The sequence below is a fragment of the Pieris brassicae genome, chromosome 6 (genome assembly GCF_905147105.1).
Source record: "Pieris brassicae chromosome 6, ilPieBrab1.1, whole genome shotgun sequence".
Lineage (NCBI taxonomy): Eukaryota > Metazoa > Arthropoda > Insecta > Lepidoptera > Pieridae > Pieris > Pieris brassicae.
Genome location: NC_059670.1, coordinates 7,974,602 through 7,988,602, shown reverse-complemented (window position 1 = coordinate 7,988,602; position 14,001 = coordinate 7,974,602). Strand labels below are relative to the sequence as shown.

General features: G+C 33.7%; 1 protein-coding gene and 3 non-coding genes across 4 annotated transcripts in view; 1 reads left to right on the top strand and 3 right to left on the bottom strand.

Annotated features, from left to right (window-relative positions):
* Positions 1-14,001, top strand: part of LOC123711475 — a 105,546-nt gene that overhangs the window by 65,320 nt on the left and 26,225 nt on the right. The window lies entirely within an intron of this gene.
* On the bottom strand, positions 5,481-5,599 carry LOC123711511. The gene has a single exon (XR_006753972.1). It is a non-coding gene; the product is annotated as a 5S ribosomal RNA (ribosomal RNA).
* LOC123711510 lies at positions 7,096-7,214 on the bottom strand. Its single transcript, XR_006753971.1, has one exon. It is a non-coding gene; the product is annotated as a 5S ribosomal RNA (ribosomal RNA).
* LOC123711505 lies at positions 9,100-9,218 on the bottom strand. Its single transcript, XR_006753966.1, has one exon. It is a non-coding gene; the product is annotated as a 5S ribosomal RNA (ribosomal RNA).

Below are 14,001 nucleotides of genomic sequence, written 5' to 3'. Positions count from 1 at the left end.
ACCAGAAATAGCTAGTTAGGGAAATCAATGGTCTCCACCAATCGTGGCCTACGTTGGTATCTATTATATATCTAGAAAAACATATTCACACGGTACATTGGATGATCAGACTGGCTATAAAATGACAATAAAGACCTCCCGCGTTCGATTCCTAATAAAAAACAAAGGGCACAGTGGGCGCAGATAGAGCCGGAAGCACAGTAGCCGCCGGTGTAATTAGCGGACTCATGTTAGAATTTTGTGTGAACTGCACCTAATATACAGGGTGATCTATTTTAACTCGTGTTTAAAAGTAGCACAGATGTAAATCGTTTTGTCTTATTTCAAAAACATTTAATATATATTGCAGCTATTGCGCCTACACTTATATATTTAAACAGTTAACACAGTGACACAGTTCACTTAATAAGTCACATTCAGCCATTCTGCTTCCTGTCAATATCAAATAATATTGATCGTTCTATCCAAAATAAGGTTACAAGAAAATAATAGATGTCTATAAATAATATAATCTTAAAGACGTATTAAAATATATTTTAATTAGCTTTAAGTACTACTAGGTTATCCTTATTATATAAATTACAATTTATGAAGGTAGCATAATGCCCTATACTAACTTTACAATTGAAATAACATTTTTAAATATGACTTAGTTGACTTAAGGTCCTATATCCCACAGGACAGAGGGCATCTGGCTTATAAAAGTAGCCAGATCTGTCCTTTTTTTAAATATGAACAATATAATTTTAAGTATTTGTATTTCGCCTTATGACACATATTTTAGGTTATCTTTTGGAGTCGTCCTGTATAAGTGACGTGTAAATGAAGCGCGCACGCAGTTTTCGTACTCCCCCCCCCCCCGCACTTCCCGCTCACCACGGCCTAGTAACATAATGGTTTCTGTGAGAGATGGAAATCGGTTTGCATATTTAAATATTTAAACTATTGTATGCTATTGTATTGTAATACTACTTGTCTTGATACGCCCTAAAATTTTAATAGTTGTTGCAATGAAAAAGAATTGCTTTTAAAGTTAATAAGTATGCATCGGAAGCGATGTTTTTCATAAAACAGGGGACAAAAGCAACCTCATCTGATGTTTACTGAAACGCCCATAGACCCTCTCTAAACCAGAGGGTTCGCGAATACGTTGATGGCCTTTAAAATATACTTAGATAATTTATCTCACTTGTACTTCTTTTTTGGTGCCTATCCATTACTGGAGATTGGTTACCTAGGTATCAGTAATCAAAGCGATTTTCTTTTAAATTGTTACAGGTCCTATTAAAAATGATCCATTAAACACAATATACATATTTCATCTTTAAGTGAGAAGATATTCCAATTCATTCTAACCTATATTTGGTTTATTTAAATAATTTGGGGGAGAAGTAGTAGAAGTCTGGACTCAATATCCTTAATTAGATCCGTTTACGCACAACGGACTTCTAGCTCGAAGGAGCTGCTGGAGGCAGAAGCTCAGAAGTTTCCTGGCCACTTTTCAGGGTTCAACGGATTCACGGACGGAGGATTTCTCTTCTTTGGGAAGCCACTTCACTTGTGTTAAGTTCTGGTCATTACATAAGTTGCTATCTTCAAAAGATATTCAGAACCGGAGCATCATACGAAGTGATTATGAGTATTCATGAGTATCGCCTAACGGAACATACTATTTTAACTTTTCATTTATTTAAAAGATAGCCATACATTAGAGGTCCATAAGGGCTCAAACAGGCGTATAATGCGAGGTGTCGAGGGTGTGACCCCCGCCTTATAAATCAACTGTGATTTAATATTAATGATGTTTTAACCTTAGTGATTTATTTTGTATGGCGTAAGACAGAAGTGATTGGTTTAAAAACTTAAGAGGAATATTTACATTCATAAAACGTACCACGTTTCGTTGTATTTGTCATTTGTTTAATTACATGGTATGACATTAGTCTAAATACTGTTTCTCAATCATAATTCTACAAAACATACCTTCGTTTCGTGCGCTTTCAAATGATCTCCAGAAGCTTCTCTGAATGCGGTAAGCATGAAGTGGTCTTTGCTTATTGCATGCTTTCTAGCAAAGGAAATGAGAACGTGTATCTAGACGTATTTCTCCTTCAGTGGTACGGGCGAGGCCTTTTTCAGGATATGAGAACGATATAAACGATTGCAAATCAAAAAGTTTTTAAACTCTTTTTTACTTCTAAACTTACCGTTCTCTCAACTTATTAATTAGTGGATGGTTATTATTTAAATCCAAATCTCATAATATGAAGGGTTTCGAGTAAAATTTTCTAATGCGTAATGAACTTAATCTCTGATGTTATTTTAATTTAATCTAAGACAGACAACAGACAACCTTCTTGCATCACTTCAAGGGTTTTTTTTTTAATTTCAAAAAGATTCTTTACATTTAAATATCGAATGTCTATTCCCGCGACCATCTACAACTTAAGGGCCTCGGTGTGAGATCCCCAGTTTTGTTTATTGCTAATAACGCTTCGTCGCTCGTAAGCCAACGCCACCAAATTGCCTGTCTTATGGGGCTCGCGGCAACCCCACTACTTTATAATCATACTTTTTGTAATGTCTACTGGAATCTGTTCTTAATAATGTTCCACCATGTCCTTTCCCCATCAAACAGTAATAAAATAATACTTTATTGTAAAGTAACTTCTGTGTCAGTATTTGTGATTTACATATTTTGACTACGGTACCTATAAAGTAAACAACGTTCATTGCGCGTTTCGGCCAATAAATTGACTTACGATTTTTTAATAATTAATCTTTATTAAAACATTTAAAAGAATTTCATGTTACAAATACCAAGAAGTAATTTAACTTTACCAGCGCTTATATTAAACTTCATCCAATAGTTACCAGCAAACAATTAAACATAACCCGGAACCGTGTAAGAAATGTTCTTATAAAAGTATTTTGAAATTTTTATTCTATTTTTTACCATTCTCAAACCTCCAGTTTAGACTTTGAAATATTCAAGGTGTAGAATAACAAGTGAAGCAGTATTCCTCAGCTAGTAACATAGCCTTGCTCCCGTTCACTACACAAATAGCTTTTTATTTGTCGATCTCATTAGTATGGTTTCACGCGTGCGCCGGAGTACGGGTGCTAAAAGCAACCAGACACGAGCAGCCATGGCATGTGAAATCTTACAATCTTTACAAAATTAAAATAACAGTACTGAGTTTCAAATATTTGTATGAATAGGTTTGCGCGTAATCCGATGCGTATTCATAATATTTTACGTGTGCCTTAAATACTTTCTCTCATCGTAGAACTGATGACCATTTTTATATATTAAAGGCGGTAAAAAACGGGTGGGTTTCAAAGTAGGATTGGATAGTGTGTATTCTTAAGAAGCCTTAATACTCTTAACAAATACCTTGCGCTTAGTGCTGTTTTTATAAAGTTTTTATTTGTATGGAGTATGTTAAGTCTCTCGATCTGGAATGACAGAAACCCTTATTTGGAATGAAATTAATGTTTGTATAACATATAGTACAGTCACATAAAGATAGGAAAATCTATGGAAAATCCCCAAAGCGTTGGAATGTGAGGCATTAATTGACGGCTACCGAATTTGTAGACGACCAATTATCACTTTACTCGGCACATCTAGTTTTGTTTCAGGAAATGTATTTTGTTTGCTTCACATGTTAACAATATGTAACTGTATATTTTATTTGGTACACACAAAAGTAGTTTATGGAACTTCGAACTAAGTTTATTAGTTATTTTCATAGATGGAACTTGGGGCTAGGCCTCTAGGAGGTCTCTAGGAGGAGGCTAGCCTAGTTAAATCAAGATGGCGATAGCCAAAACTTCAAATAAAATTTAACTTTTAATATTTTCTTATTTATTCATTTCCTAACTTTACATAACTACAATAGAAAAATTATTCATATACAATTAAACTTAAAACATAAAATATATATAATTAATTATAAATAAAGCAATTCTTGTTAATTCAGCCAGTGTGCAACTAAATATCTGTCTAACATGCAATAATATTCAGGGTGCGCAAGACACGCGTAAATGTCGCTTCTCTGAGTAAATTTGCAAGCAATTGCGACCACGCCGTGTGTGATTATTTGGCACACGCTGCCCCAGTCTTTTCAGCATTATATGTACACGTATTCTACCTCTAAGGACCTAAGGAAAAATATAATGTGATAATGACCTCGAACTTCTAAATATATAACCATGTTGTCATTTACAATTGAAAATAAAACTAATTGTGTGTGATAGAACCATAGATTAATTACACAGTAAACATATTAAGTAGCCATCTCATTTATTAATATGACATAGCAATTAAAACTAGTAAATTTTAATAAAAAATAAACTTAATTTATACCACTATTATAACTATTAATATATACTTGTAATCTTATCGAATAGAAAATTTAAACCTGATTTAGAAGCAACGGCAAACAATTTATGCGTTAAGAAAATACTTATTTAAAACCTGTGCCTGTAGTTGATTTATTTCTAATACATACCTTATAAGGAAGTTCGAACTATTTATACGTTTTAGTTAAGAATTATAGCCTGCAGAATTCTCGTGATCCATGCGATACTGACTCTGAGGTCGTTAACACACAGCTCTGCAAAGGATTATATTTTTATGTGCGCAATTAACACCTGCTCGTACGGTGAAAGAAAACATCCCGAGGTGGAACAGCATGCAGATAATGAAAATTTCTTGTCTATAAATGAAATTAACTATGAAAAAGACGCTAATATGCAAGCAGCCCCATTTTAAGGTAATATTATGTCCGCATGATATACGTAAATTATTTAGAAATATTAGGAGCTATTTTTATACCTGGCAAACATCAAACAAAGAACATTTTTGGCCTTGTTGTGTAGCAAGTTTTAATATAAATTCCTCCCTTTAAGCCTCGAATGGAAAGCGAAGTGGCTAATGAAATTTCCGTGTCACAGTGTACTATACAGTGCAGACAGAGACAAATGAAGAGGATATCTCTGGGGAGACGGGGTTATTCTGCGGCCCTCTTAGGGAGTATAGTTAAGGAATGACCGTCGATTTAAGGTTAATTACAGAAATGCTTACTGTTTTACTATACTATTGGTAATATAACAAAAGAATTTATTTTTTTAGAAAATATATATTTATGTATATGAATTTAATTTTTCATTGCCTTATATCGCAAATTCTTATTGCTGTATTTAATGTCCATACTGTTGTGTGTGTAAACCCGTTGTTTTCTTTATATGAAATTTTGGGCATTTCGTATTGAGCTAGTAAACGCATTTGGTTTCGTCTCCGATCTGTCAATTCCTGTCGCCCAGGATCTCCTGTAATTACCTGAAATAATTTGCAGTTGATTAATGCTTCGTTTGTAAGACAGACCGTCGCATTTTGTATTGTTTTCTGTTTTGTATTTTATATTGTGTCATAAAAAAATGAATAAATAAAGCTAGAATAAAAAAATGCAAAAAGCCAACATCACGTGGTGTTCCCAGGCGGTCACCCAACCAAGTACTGACCACGCCCGACGTTGCTTAACTTCGGTGATCGGACGAGAACCGGTGTATTCAACGTGATATGGACGTTGGCAACAAAATAAGCGAAATTAAAATTCATATATTTTAATATATTACATAATTTTAAGTTTATATTATACAAATATTATAAAGTTTTGTGTTTTTCTGTGTATGTTTGTAATGTTTTCATACAAAACCTATTGGACCGATTTAAAAAATTATTTCACCATTAGAATTTGCATCTTCGCTGACTGACATATGCTATATTACATTAAAAATAAAATAGTGATCCCTAATAAACATGCAATAATATAACCCAAGGTGTGAAAAAATAAAGAAGTTTCACTTCAATTATTCATTAAAAAAATCTGTCATCGAGTGCGCTGTGGAAACTCTTGATGATAGAGCAAAAAAATGTTGTAGGTACTTACGTAACGTATGAAAAAATAATGTTTTACCCATTGGCAATTATATTTTGGCCTACTCCGAGTCGGAACTCCAAAACATGAAATTATTTTGCTGCCACCAAACAAAACTACTTCAAATATTGTGAATAGGGAAGTTCTTAGACTCTGAAGTTTTACAAAAAAATCTCTTCTCTAGTATAATAGAAGAAAGTTTTGCAATTTGTTTTTATTTTTAACAATTAATCAAGCTAAAATTTCCTGGACCGATTAAAAATTATGTCATTACCTGCTTTTTCCAAGAATTTTTCAATACCTGTAGAGTATTTTTAAATTTGCTCATTAGCCGACATTCTATAGAAAAATTATGTTACGAATTTAAAAATGTTTTAGATATACTAATTATGTATATTCTTTGTAAAGTAAAATCTGTACATTGATTAGGTTATGAATGTAAGTGTATATCAAATAATCTAAAAAGGAGTAATTAAAATCTAAGAAAACTTAGAAAAACAAAACTTTTATGATAACAAAAATATAACAAGTCCGACTTAGTAGACTTTCCTCAACCATGAGATCGGTATCTACGCGAGTGAAACCGCGGCGAATTGCTAGTATAATATAAGTTAATATTGAGTAAACATTCTTAGCGTATTTCACTATAAAATAATGTAATTTAGTAATAATCAATTCATTGTAGTAATATAATACCTAGTAACGCCATCTTTGGAAATAACGGTGAATTACTTGGTATTTGTACTTTAAGAATTATTTACTTGTAACACGAAATATTCGAGTGGTACAGTGATAAGATCACAGATGTCTCTAGAATAAAAATCACTATTAATTAACGACAATAAATATGGAAACATGATAAAAAGTCCACATTATATTATATTTTATTAAAATTATATGACCATTAATAATACAAGGATTACCTCACTCTTTCAAGAGACGCTGAAGAAAAATTTATCTAATAATAGCGATATTTATATTTTAGAAATTTACATACTTATTTTATATTGTTATGCCAAAATGATTTCTTAAGCAAAATCTTAAATTTATGTAGAATATTTCTTACTTCTAAGGTATTATTTACTGTTTTAATTAAGTTCACGTCGACTTGACCCTTGTTGATAACAAAATAAACTAACCAAAAACAAAAAGCCAACATCACGTGGTGTTCCCAGGCGGTCACCCATCCAAGTACTGACCACGCCCGACGTTGCTTAACTTCGGTGATCGGACGAGAACCGGTGTATTCAACGTGGTATGGACGTTGGCGATAAGAATAGTAAAATTATCAAAAGATTGCTTGTTTTTTTTTGAACGGATTCACCTATTTTTATTCAAAAATTAGACAGTTGTGTCGGGTGCCCCTGAGAACAACGTCTTAAAAGCAAAATCTATGTTTTCAGGTTTAATAAAAGCTGGTAATGTTATTATTACCTACTAGTACATTACGTATACACTTATACACTAAAAATGTTTAGAACTGGCCAGTTAGAAACATTGCTAATGAAAACTTTTTTTGAATTACAAGTTTAGAACTCTATGGTAACCTAATGTAGTATATTGCATTCATTTGTCATTTGTTTTTGTGAATTGGTGGCAAATCAAAAACTCTTGTTACATGTGAAAATAAACCTAACGCGAGAAAATTTTCTGTCAATGATTTATTATGACTTTCGTTGTGGGCTTAATCAATAACAAATCTATTATAGACTGCGATTAGAATTTCTTAATGAAGCCCCATCTCGTGCCACTATTTACCGAGTTTAACGAGTTCAAGCGAATACTGAAGATAACATCAGTGCTGGGCGATGCATGATAGAGGAAGATAAGAGAGTGACCTGTCAGCAGATACGGGCATTGGTATCAGTCAAATTAAAAAAAAATATTACACGAACATTTAGGCGTCAGGAAGCTTATTTGTACCAGATGAATTCCCCATATTTTAACCGACGACCAGAAACATCTTCGCATGAACTGGTGTCGCCAAATGTTAGATAAGTTCAACGGCGGTGACCCAAATGCTGTATTTGACATCGTCACAGGCGATAATAGCTGGATATATTGCTACAAACCCGAAACCAAAACACAATCAGCTCAGTGTGTTTTACCTTTCGAGGATTGGCCAACTAAGGTAAGGAATGGAAAAAGTCAAGGAAAAAAGGTGATTGCCTCATTCTTTGGTCGGAAAGGTCATTTCGCGACAGTTGTGCTAGAAGAGGGAAGGACAGTTACTACAGACTGGTATGTCAATCGCTGTATGCCAGTTGTCTTGGAAAAAATTCGACAGCAGCGCCCTCGAAGCAGGATCCTCCTTCACCACAACAATGCTTCAGCACACAGTTACAAATTTATAGTTATAGTACATCACCCAAGGAAGTCAAAGATGAGAAAACATGAAAACAGTAATAGTTCTTGACGACTTTGTTTCCCGGGACAAGCGATGTAAATGGTGTTAAGACAAAACGTTTAATTTCATTGCAATTATCTAATTAAATGTGATTGGTTTGAAATTTAGCTAGTAGGTAGGCAGGAAGACTCAAAAATTATGAATATTATTAATTTTTAGGTATATCTACTAAAGATAGGCTGTCCTGTATAACGCCGCATTGAACCTCAAACCACTAAATAAAATTGTTAAAATCGTAATGATATATTATTTCGTTTTAAATATATTCTATGGTGATGAAATATACTGAGATGGTTTTAATGATAAAAAATATGTTTCTTTGTATCCAAAGGTTAGTTGTTTTGTAACTACTAAACACCATGAAGCGGCTTCTGTATGTAAGTCACGATGTAAAGCCATCCTTGGCACATAATTAGACTAGTTATAAATGGCAACTGATGCAACTTCTGCCGTGAGATTTACTCTAAAACTAGGCCGAAATCATGTGTGAAACCATTTTTTCGTTGGGGTCTCGAAATTGGGTAACAACTGTTTTTAATCGTTATCGTAAAGTGTCTAAAATTGATCATAAATTAAACCAATTACATTGTTGCCGACACACACAGACGTTTCTTTTAACATACCTTTTCAAAGAAAAATTATGAATAAAGTTTTGCGTTTATTTATAGAAATCACTTATAAACTTAATGTTTTAATAAACGTTTTAATATTCTTTTATACGTTACTCTCATGTTAAAAAATGCAAAAAGCCAACATCACGTGGTGTTCCCAGGCGGTCACCCATCCAAGTACTGACCACGCCCGACGTTGCTTAACTTCGGTGATCGGACGAGAACCGGTGTATTCAACGTAGTATGGTCGTTGGCAACAAGTTATTTAAAATTTAATAACATATTCAACTATACTTAATATACAATTATACACCAAAATATTTACCAAAAAATGTTTACTTGTTGTCAAATTTACTTACATTAATGTTCTTCATTAAAAAATCTCACGGTACGGTACCTTAAAATTTTAAACTGAGACTATTAACTGACAATTGGCTTTTCATATTTTTTTTACATAATAGTAAAGTAGTAAGGAAACCAACCTATTACATTATTTAAATATTATATATACTCTTTTATATTTTTCTCATAAAGTTCTTTTGCATTTTCGAATCTGGTACTATACAGTACAAGTAAACTCACTTTATAATATATTATAGCTTGCTATGTATGGCAACAAATTTCTGAAAAGCACGTCGTGTGATTTAAATAATGTTATAAATTAGCATATTATGTCATTACCTACACCAAAAAACGCAGACCCAAATTAACTTAATATACATTTATTACCAAAGAATTAATTATCTAAACTAGTTAAATCGAACAACCGCTGATTTTCTTCTACTAACATTCATATACCTGTTATATATATGTAATTTTGGTGAGTAAGTACAGTACTTTTTGGTTTAAGCTCAATGAATGCTTGCGTAATGCTAGGTCATTAACTCGCTCACTCTTGCGCAAGTAAGGTCGAACACCTGGAAAAAGTGCTGCGGACAAGTCGACTGATTTCACCTACAATATTACATGATTTTTCTCCATACAGATTTAACTACAACGGTTAATAATGATATACTCATGAGATTTTAGTGAACCAGTCTACGCAGACGCAACACACCCTTCAGAATAGATAGGCAACGATAGTTGTATTTACTACTAATATACCTGTAGTGTAGTTACATATAGTGTCCACTTGTATAGTTTTATAGCAAAAGTAGGATTCTTTTTGATGCGTTTCTATCATAATGTTGGGCAAAATGAAGGGATAAGACGGGATGGCACACGTAGTCGTGTTTATGGAACCGGAGTGGACCGGCATTACTTCCGCTGAGGAACCAGCCAAGAAGCATCTCAAGACGAAGAGAAATAATATTTACTTGAACCAAACTACGATGTATTTCTATTGTCAAATTTACACGCTATCCACTACGGTTTTACCTTGATGCTACTTCCTCGGTATCCAACACAAATAATCGTTGATTTGAACAATTTTTGAGATAAGTGCGTTAAGCCGAGTAAAATTTCTTTATAATATTTTACTATAAATTAAATAACATTTCAAAAATAAAATTCATGAATATGAATTTCTGCATTGAACATTCGACACACTGTCTCATGAAAGACAAATTTCCCTGCCTCGCCCAGATATTGTCAGAAGACCAAAGATGGCCGATCAGGTTTATTATGTAACAAAGGAATGTGCTTTCTAGCCCGCAGGCATTTAAACATCTTAACAACTTGTAATTTTGATGATTAAATTGTTGAGCAGAAAAACAATGAATAAGTTATTACTGGTTAAGAATTTACAATTGTTTTTGTTATATTCCACGTAATACAAGTCACTTGAACTTTCCATAGCCGTCATACGGTGTCTGTTATTGTTAAATCGCGGGGACATATACTTTATCCCACTAAAAGAACATGCACATACATATATGTATTATAACGCTATATCTATGCCGCATAGATCAGAAACTGAACTAAGGGCTTCCAGGTTATAGAGTCCGATTAGGCTACCGTGTTTTATCTTTATTTATCGTGTTAATACTATAGTGACTTTTAAAATTAATTAAGTAAAAGTTAAAGACATTTTTATTAATGAATACATCAGATTTCCGATAGAACAGCGAAAGTTCAAATATTGAAAAGTATCAATAAATAATATATTATGCTAATAGATAGAGTAGCGGACGGTTACGTAACGATGAAAGCCGGACGCAAGCGTTTGCCCACTTCGACTGTACAGGTGAGCACAAAAGCCTGTAATACTGTATGCATTGGTATACAGCTTGTAAATTAGCATAAATATTGATTTAACCATTTGGTTAATGTTTTTTGTTTTTCCGTCGTTCATTTTCAAATAACTATGTGATTTTGTGTAAGATATCGTTTATTTTTATGTAAAGGAGACACAAATTTTAAGAATTAATCCTATTTAGAAGTTAGTGCAAATTATACTTTGCTAAGCCAATTGGTGGCCATCGGCTATCTTGGGCGTTCAATACTATTCTGTTTAAATATTAAAATACCATATTGTCTTACAGTAGACATTTCACAAGCTCTTCATTATCTCGCAGTCCACGGTAATAATAAATCCATCAAAGAAGTGTATTTAAAAAAAAACTTTTGTAAGCGACTATACGCAGCATTCTTGTTAAAAGGACTAATACGATGGTGAAGTGTTGCTGTAACGTATCTGTTAATTATGTACCGACCACGCAGTTAGAATACTTTAAATGGTTTCTTGTAATCTGAAAGTAGAGTTTTTTTTATTCTCATATCATAAATAAGTGTAACGACATCAAACCGACATTATTTGCAATGGTGGTCATATGATGATCTATGACACAGAAGTTGAAAGAGGTGAGGCGCAGAAATAATAGAAAAGAAACATTATTAACTACTGAATCGTTAATTTTCTATCAGTTATTTGAGGTTGCATATATGCGTGAGCGTGTTTTGTTCTACAATTAAGCGTTTTTTTAGGGCAGCTATATACCAGCTGCCCACTGAAATATTTCCGAACCAATTTGTAGTCCTTCAATAAAGATACTCGCGAGCACTCTGGCGAGACTAATGAGAGTGTCCATGGGCGGCGGTATCACTTAACATCATGTGTACCTCCTGCCCGTTTGCCCTCTGTTCAATAAATAAAAATCAAGAAACAGAATTTAACAGACTATTCCGAAAGACATGAATTAATCTTAGTTACATCTGATGACTCATGTCGTAAGTATGGCAAATTCATTTCCAACTATTAGTTGTCATATGAGAATTACCTCCGTATACTTAGCAATAAATCTTCACTTTGAATTTTAGCCATAGATCGTAGACTGCCATAAACAGACACTACTATCTCCCTTACTTTTCTAAATTGTTTTACCTAATGTTTGTTGAGTACTCTAGGCTAAAACAGTATTTAACTGATTTACTTTTTATCTTTGGCGCTTTCAATATATTATATTAATGTTGTCTTAGAATTGTGTCGTATATGAGATGTGTGTAGGTAAGATTATACGTGTGAATGTTTTTCATGCACCCACAACTGCCTAAATTGGATACAATTTTGTGATTTCTATATCATGAGACTCGCAGTAGTTAGAAAGAAAAGAATCGCCTATTAAAGAATGCACCGTGTTGAAATCAATAGGCATTAATACAATTTCGAATATATTAGACAAATTTAAATCATCGAATGAATTAAACATTATATTTATTATTTGCAAATGTTTTTTCTTTCGTTTGGTTCAATCACGAATTTAGTCATAAAAAATCGTGTAATCATAAAATAACTTTTGCACATTTAAAGAAAACACTTTTTCAACGGATTGAAGTTATGTATTATAGTAATAATGTTTTATATCCCAACTTAAACCAAAATATAGTAATAATTTATTTGTTTAAGCGACAACCATAAGTCCATATGGTTATTATTGTGTTCGTTACAATATTGTCCTATTATATATTAGTAGGTTAGCTTTATTCAATCATAAGACTTTAAAGTAATTATAAAAAAACCCCACACGTCACCGCAATCAAACAACACACCGTGTTTTTTTAGTCAATTGCAATAACCCATGTAAGGGCAATCCAGCCTTTCCGTTATTGCCGCCAGAATGCTGTTAAAGCTCCCTTGGACGCGCCACACTAGTGATACAGCTCGCAATATGGATTTGGTTAAAACGAATTTTAAGAATAAAAGCCTTAGAAAATTCACCCTATAACACCGGCAGCTCGGTGTTCCTTTAACTTTTTTGTTACCTTATCCGTTTCCTTTCAAAAAGGTGTGGGAACTAAATCCTAAACGATCCCGGTAATCGTTTTTTGACTATAAATGGATTTTTTTATAAATTGAACAATGCTGAGCCAATAAAGGTTTTTTTTTAGTGGAATCAGCGAGATTTGCCTTAAGGGCCTTAACAGTTCAGCTCGGACTGTTTTGGCGTATGGGCTAATAAAGATAGTATACACGCCTACTTATATGAGCACGTATGGAGTCAGACAATCCCCCCCCCCCCAACTGGACAAGTTGTAGACACATTTCTGTGACAGTTTCAGTGCTCATCATATTTATCTACAGGCAAGCATACGATCATTCATTTTATATTTGGGTTTAAGGCATCCCTTTCCTTCCCAATAAGTTTTAAATACGAGCATGAAAAGTCTATTAATGCAGATTGAAACCCACGACCCAGAAGCTAGTACACAAATTACGAGCAGCAGAGGCCATTGGCTATTGGCCATGTTCGTTGTCCTTACAACTGTCAGCCAAATCCTTATTTGGCTGACTCTGGCACAGAGAACCAATTCCTTCATGAAAGGAGCGAACCAATTCTTATAAGGCCGGCAACGCACTTGCGAGCCATCTGGCAACATCTGGTCGATGATGAGATAGACTGAGACGGTATACCCTCAAACTCCGAGCCCCGAACGCCAAAAACGTTTTGCATTTGAAAACCTTTTTTCTACAGAAGATTCTATCTTGTGTGGAGAATTTTAAGTTGCAGTCGTATGAATCATTGAGGAACCCAGATTGAACCAGAAAACCAGACAGATTCATTCATATATAAGGCCTCGGCCACGGTGGTATATCTCTATT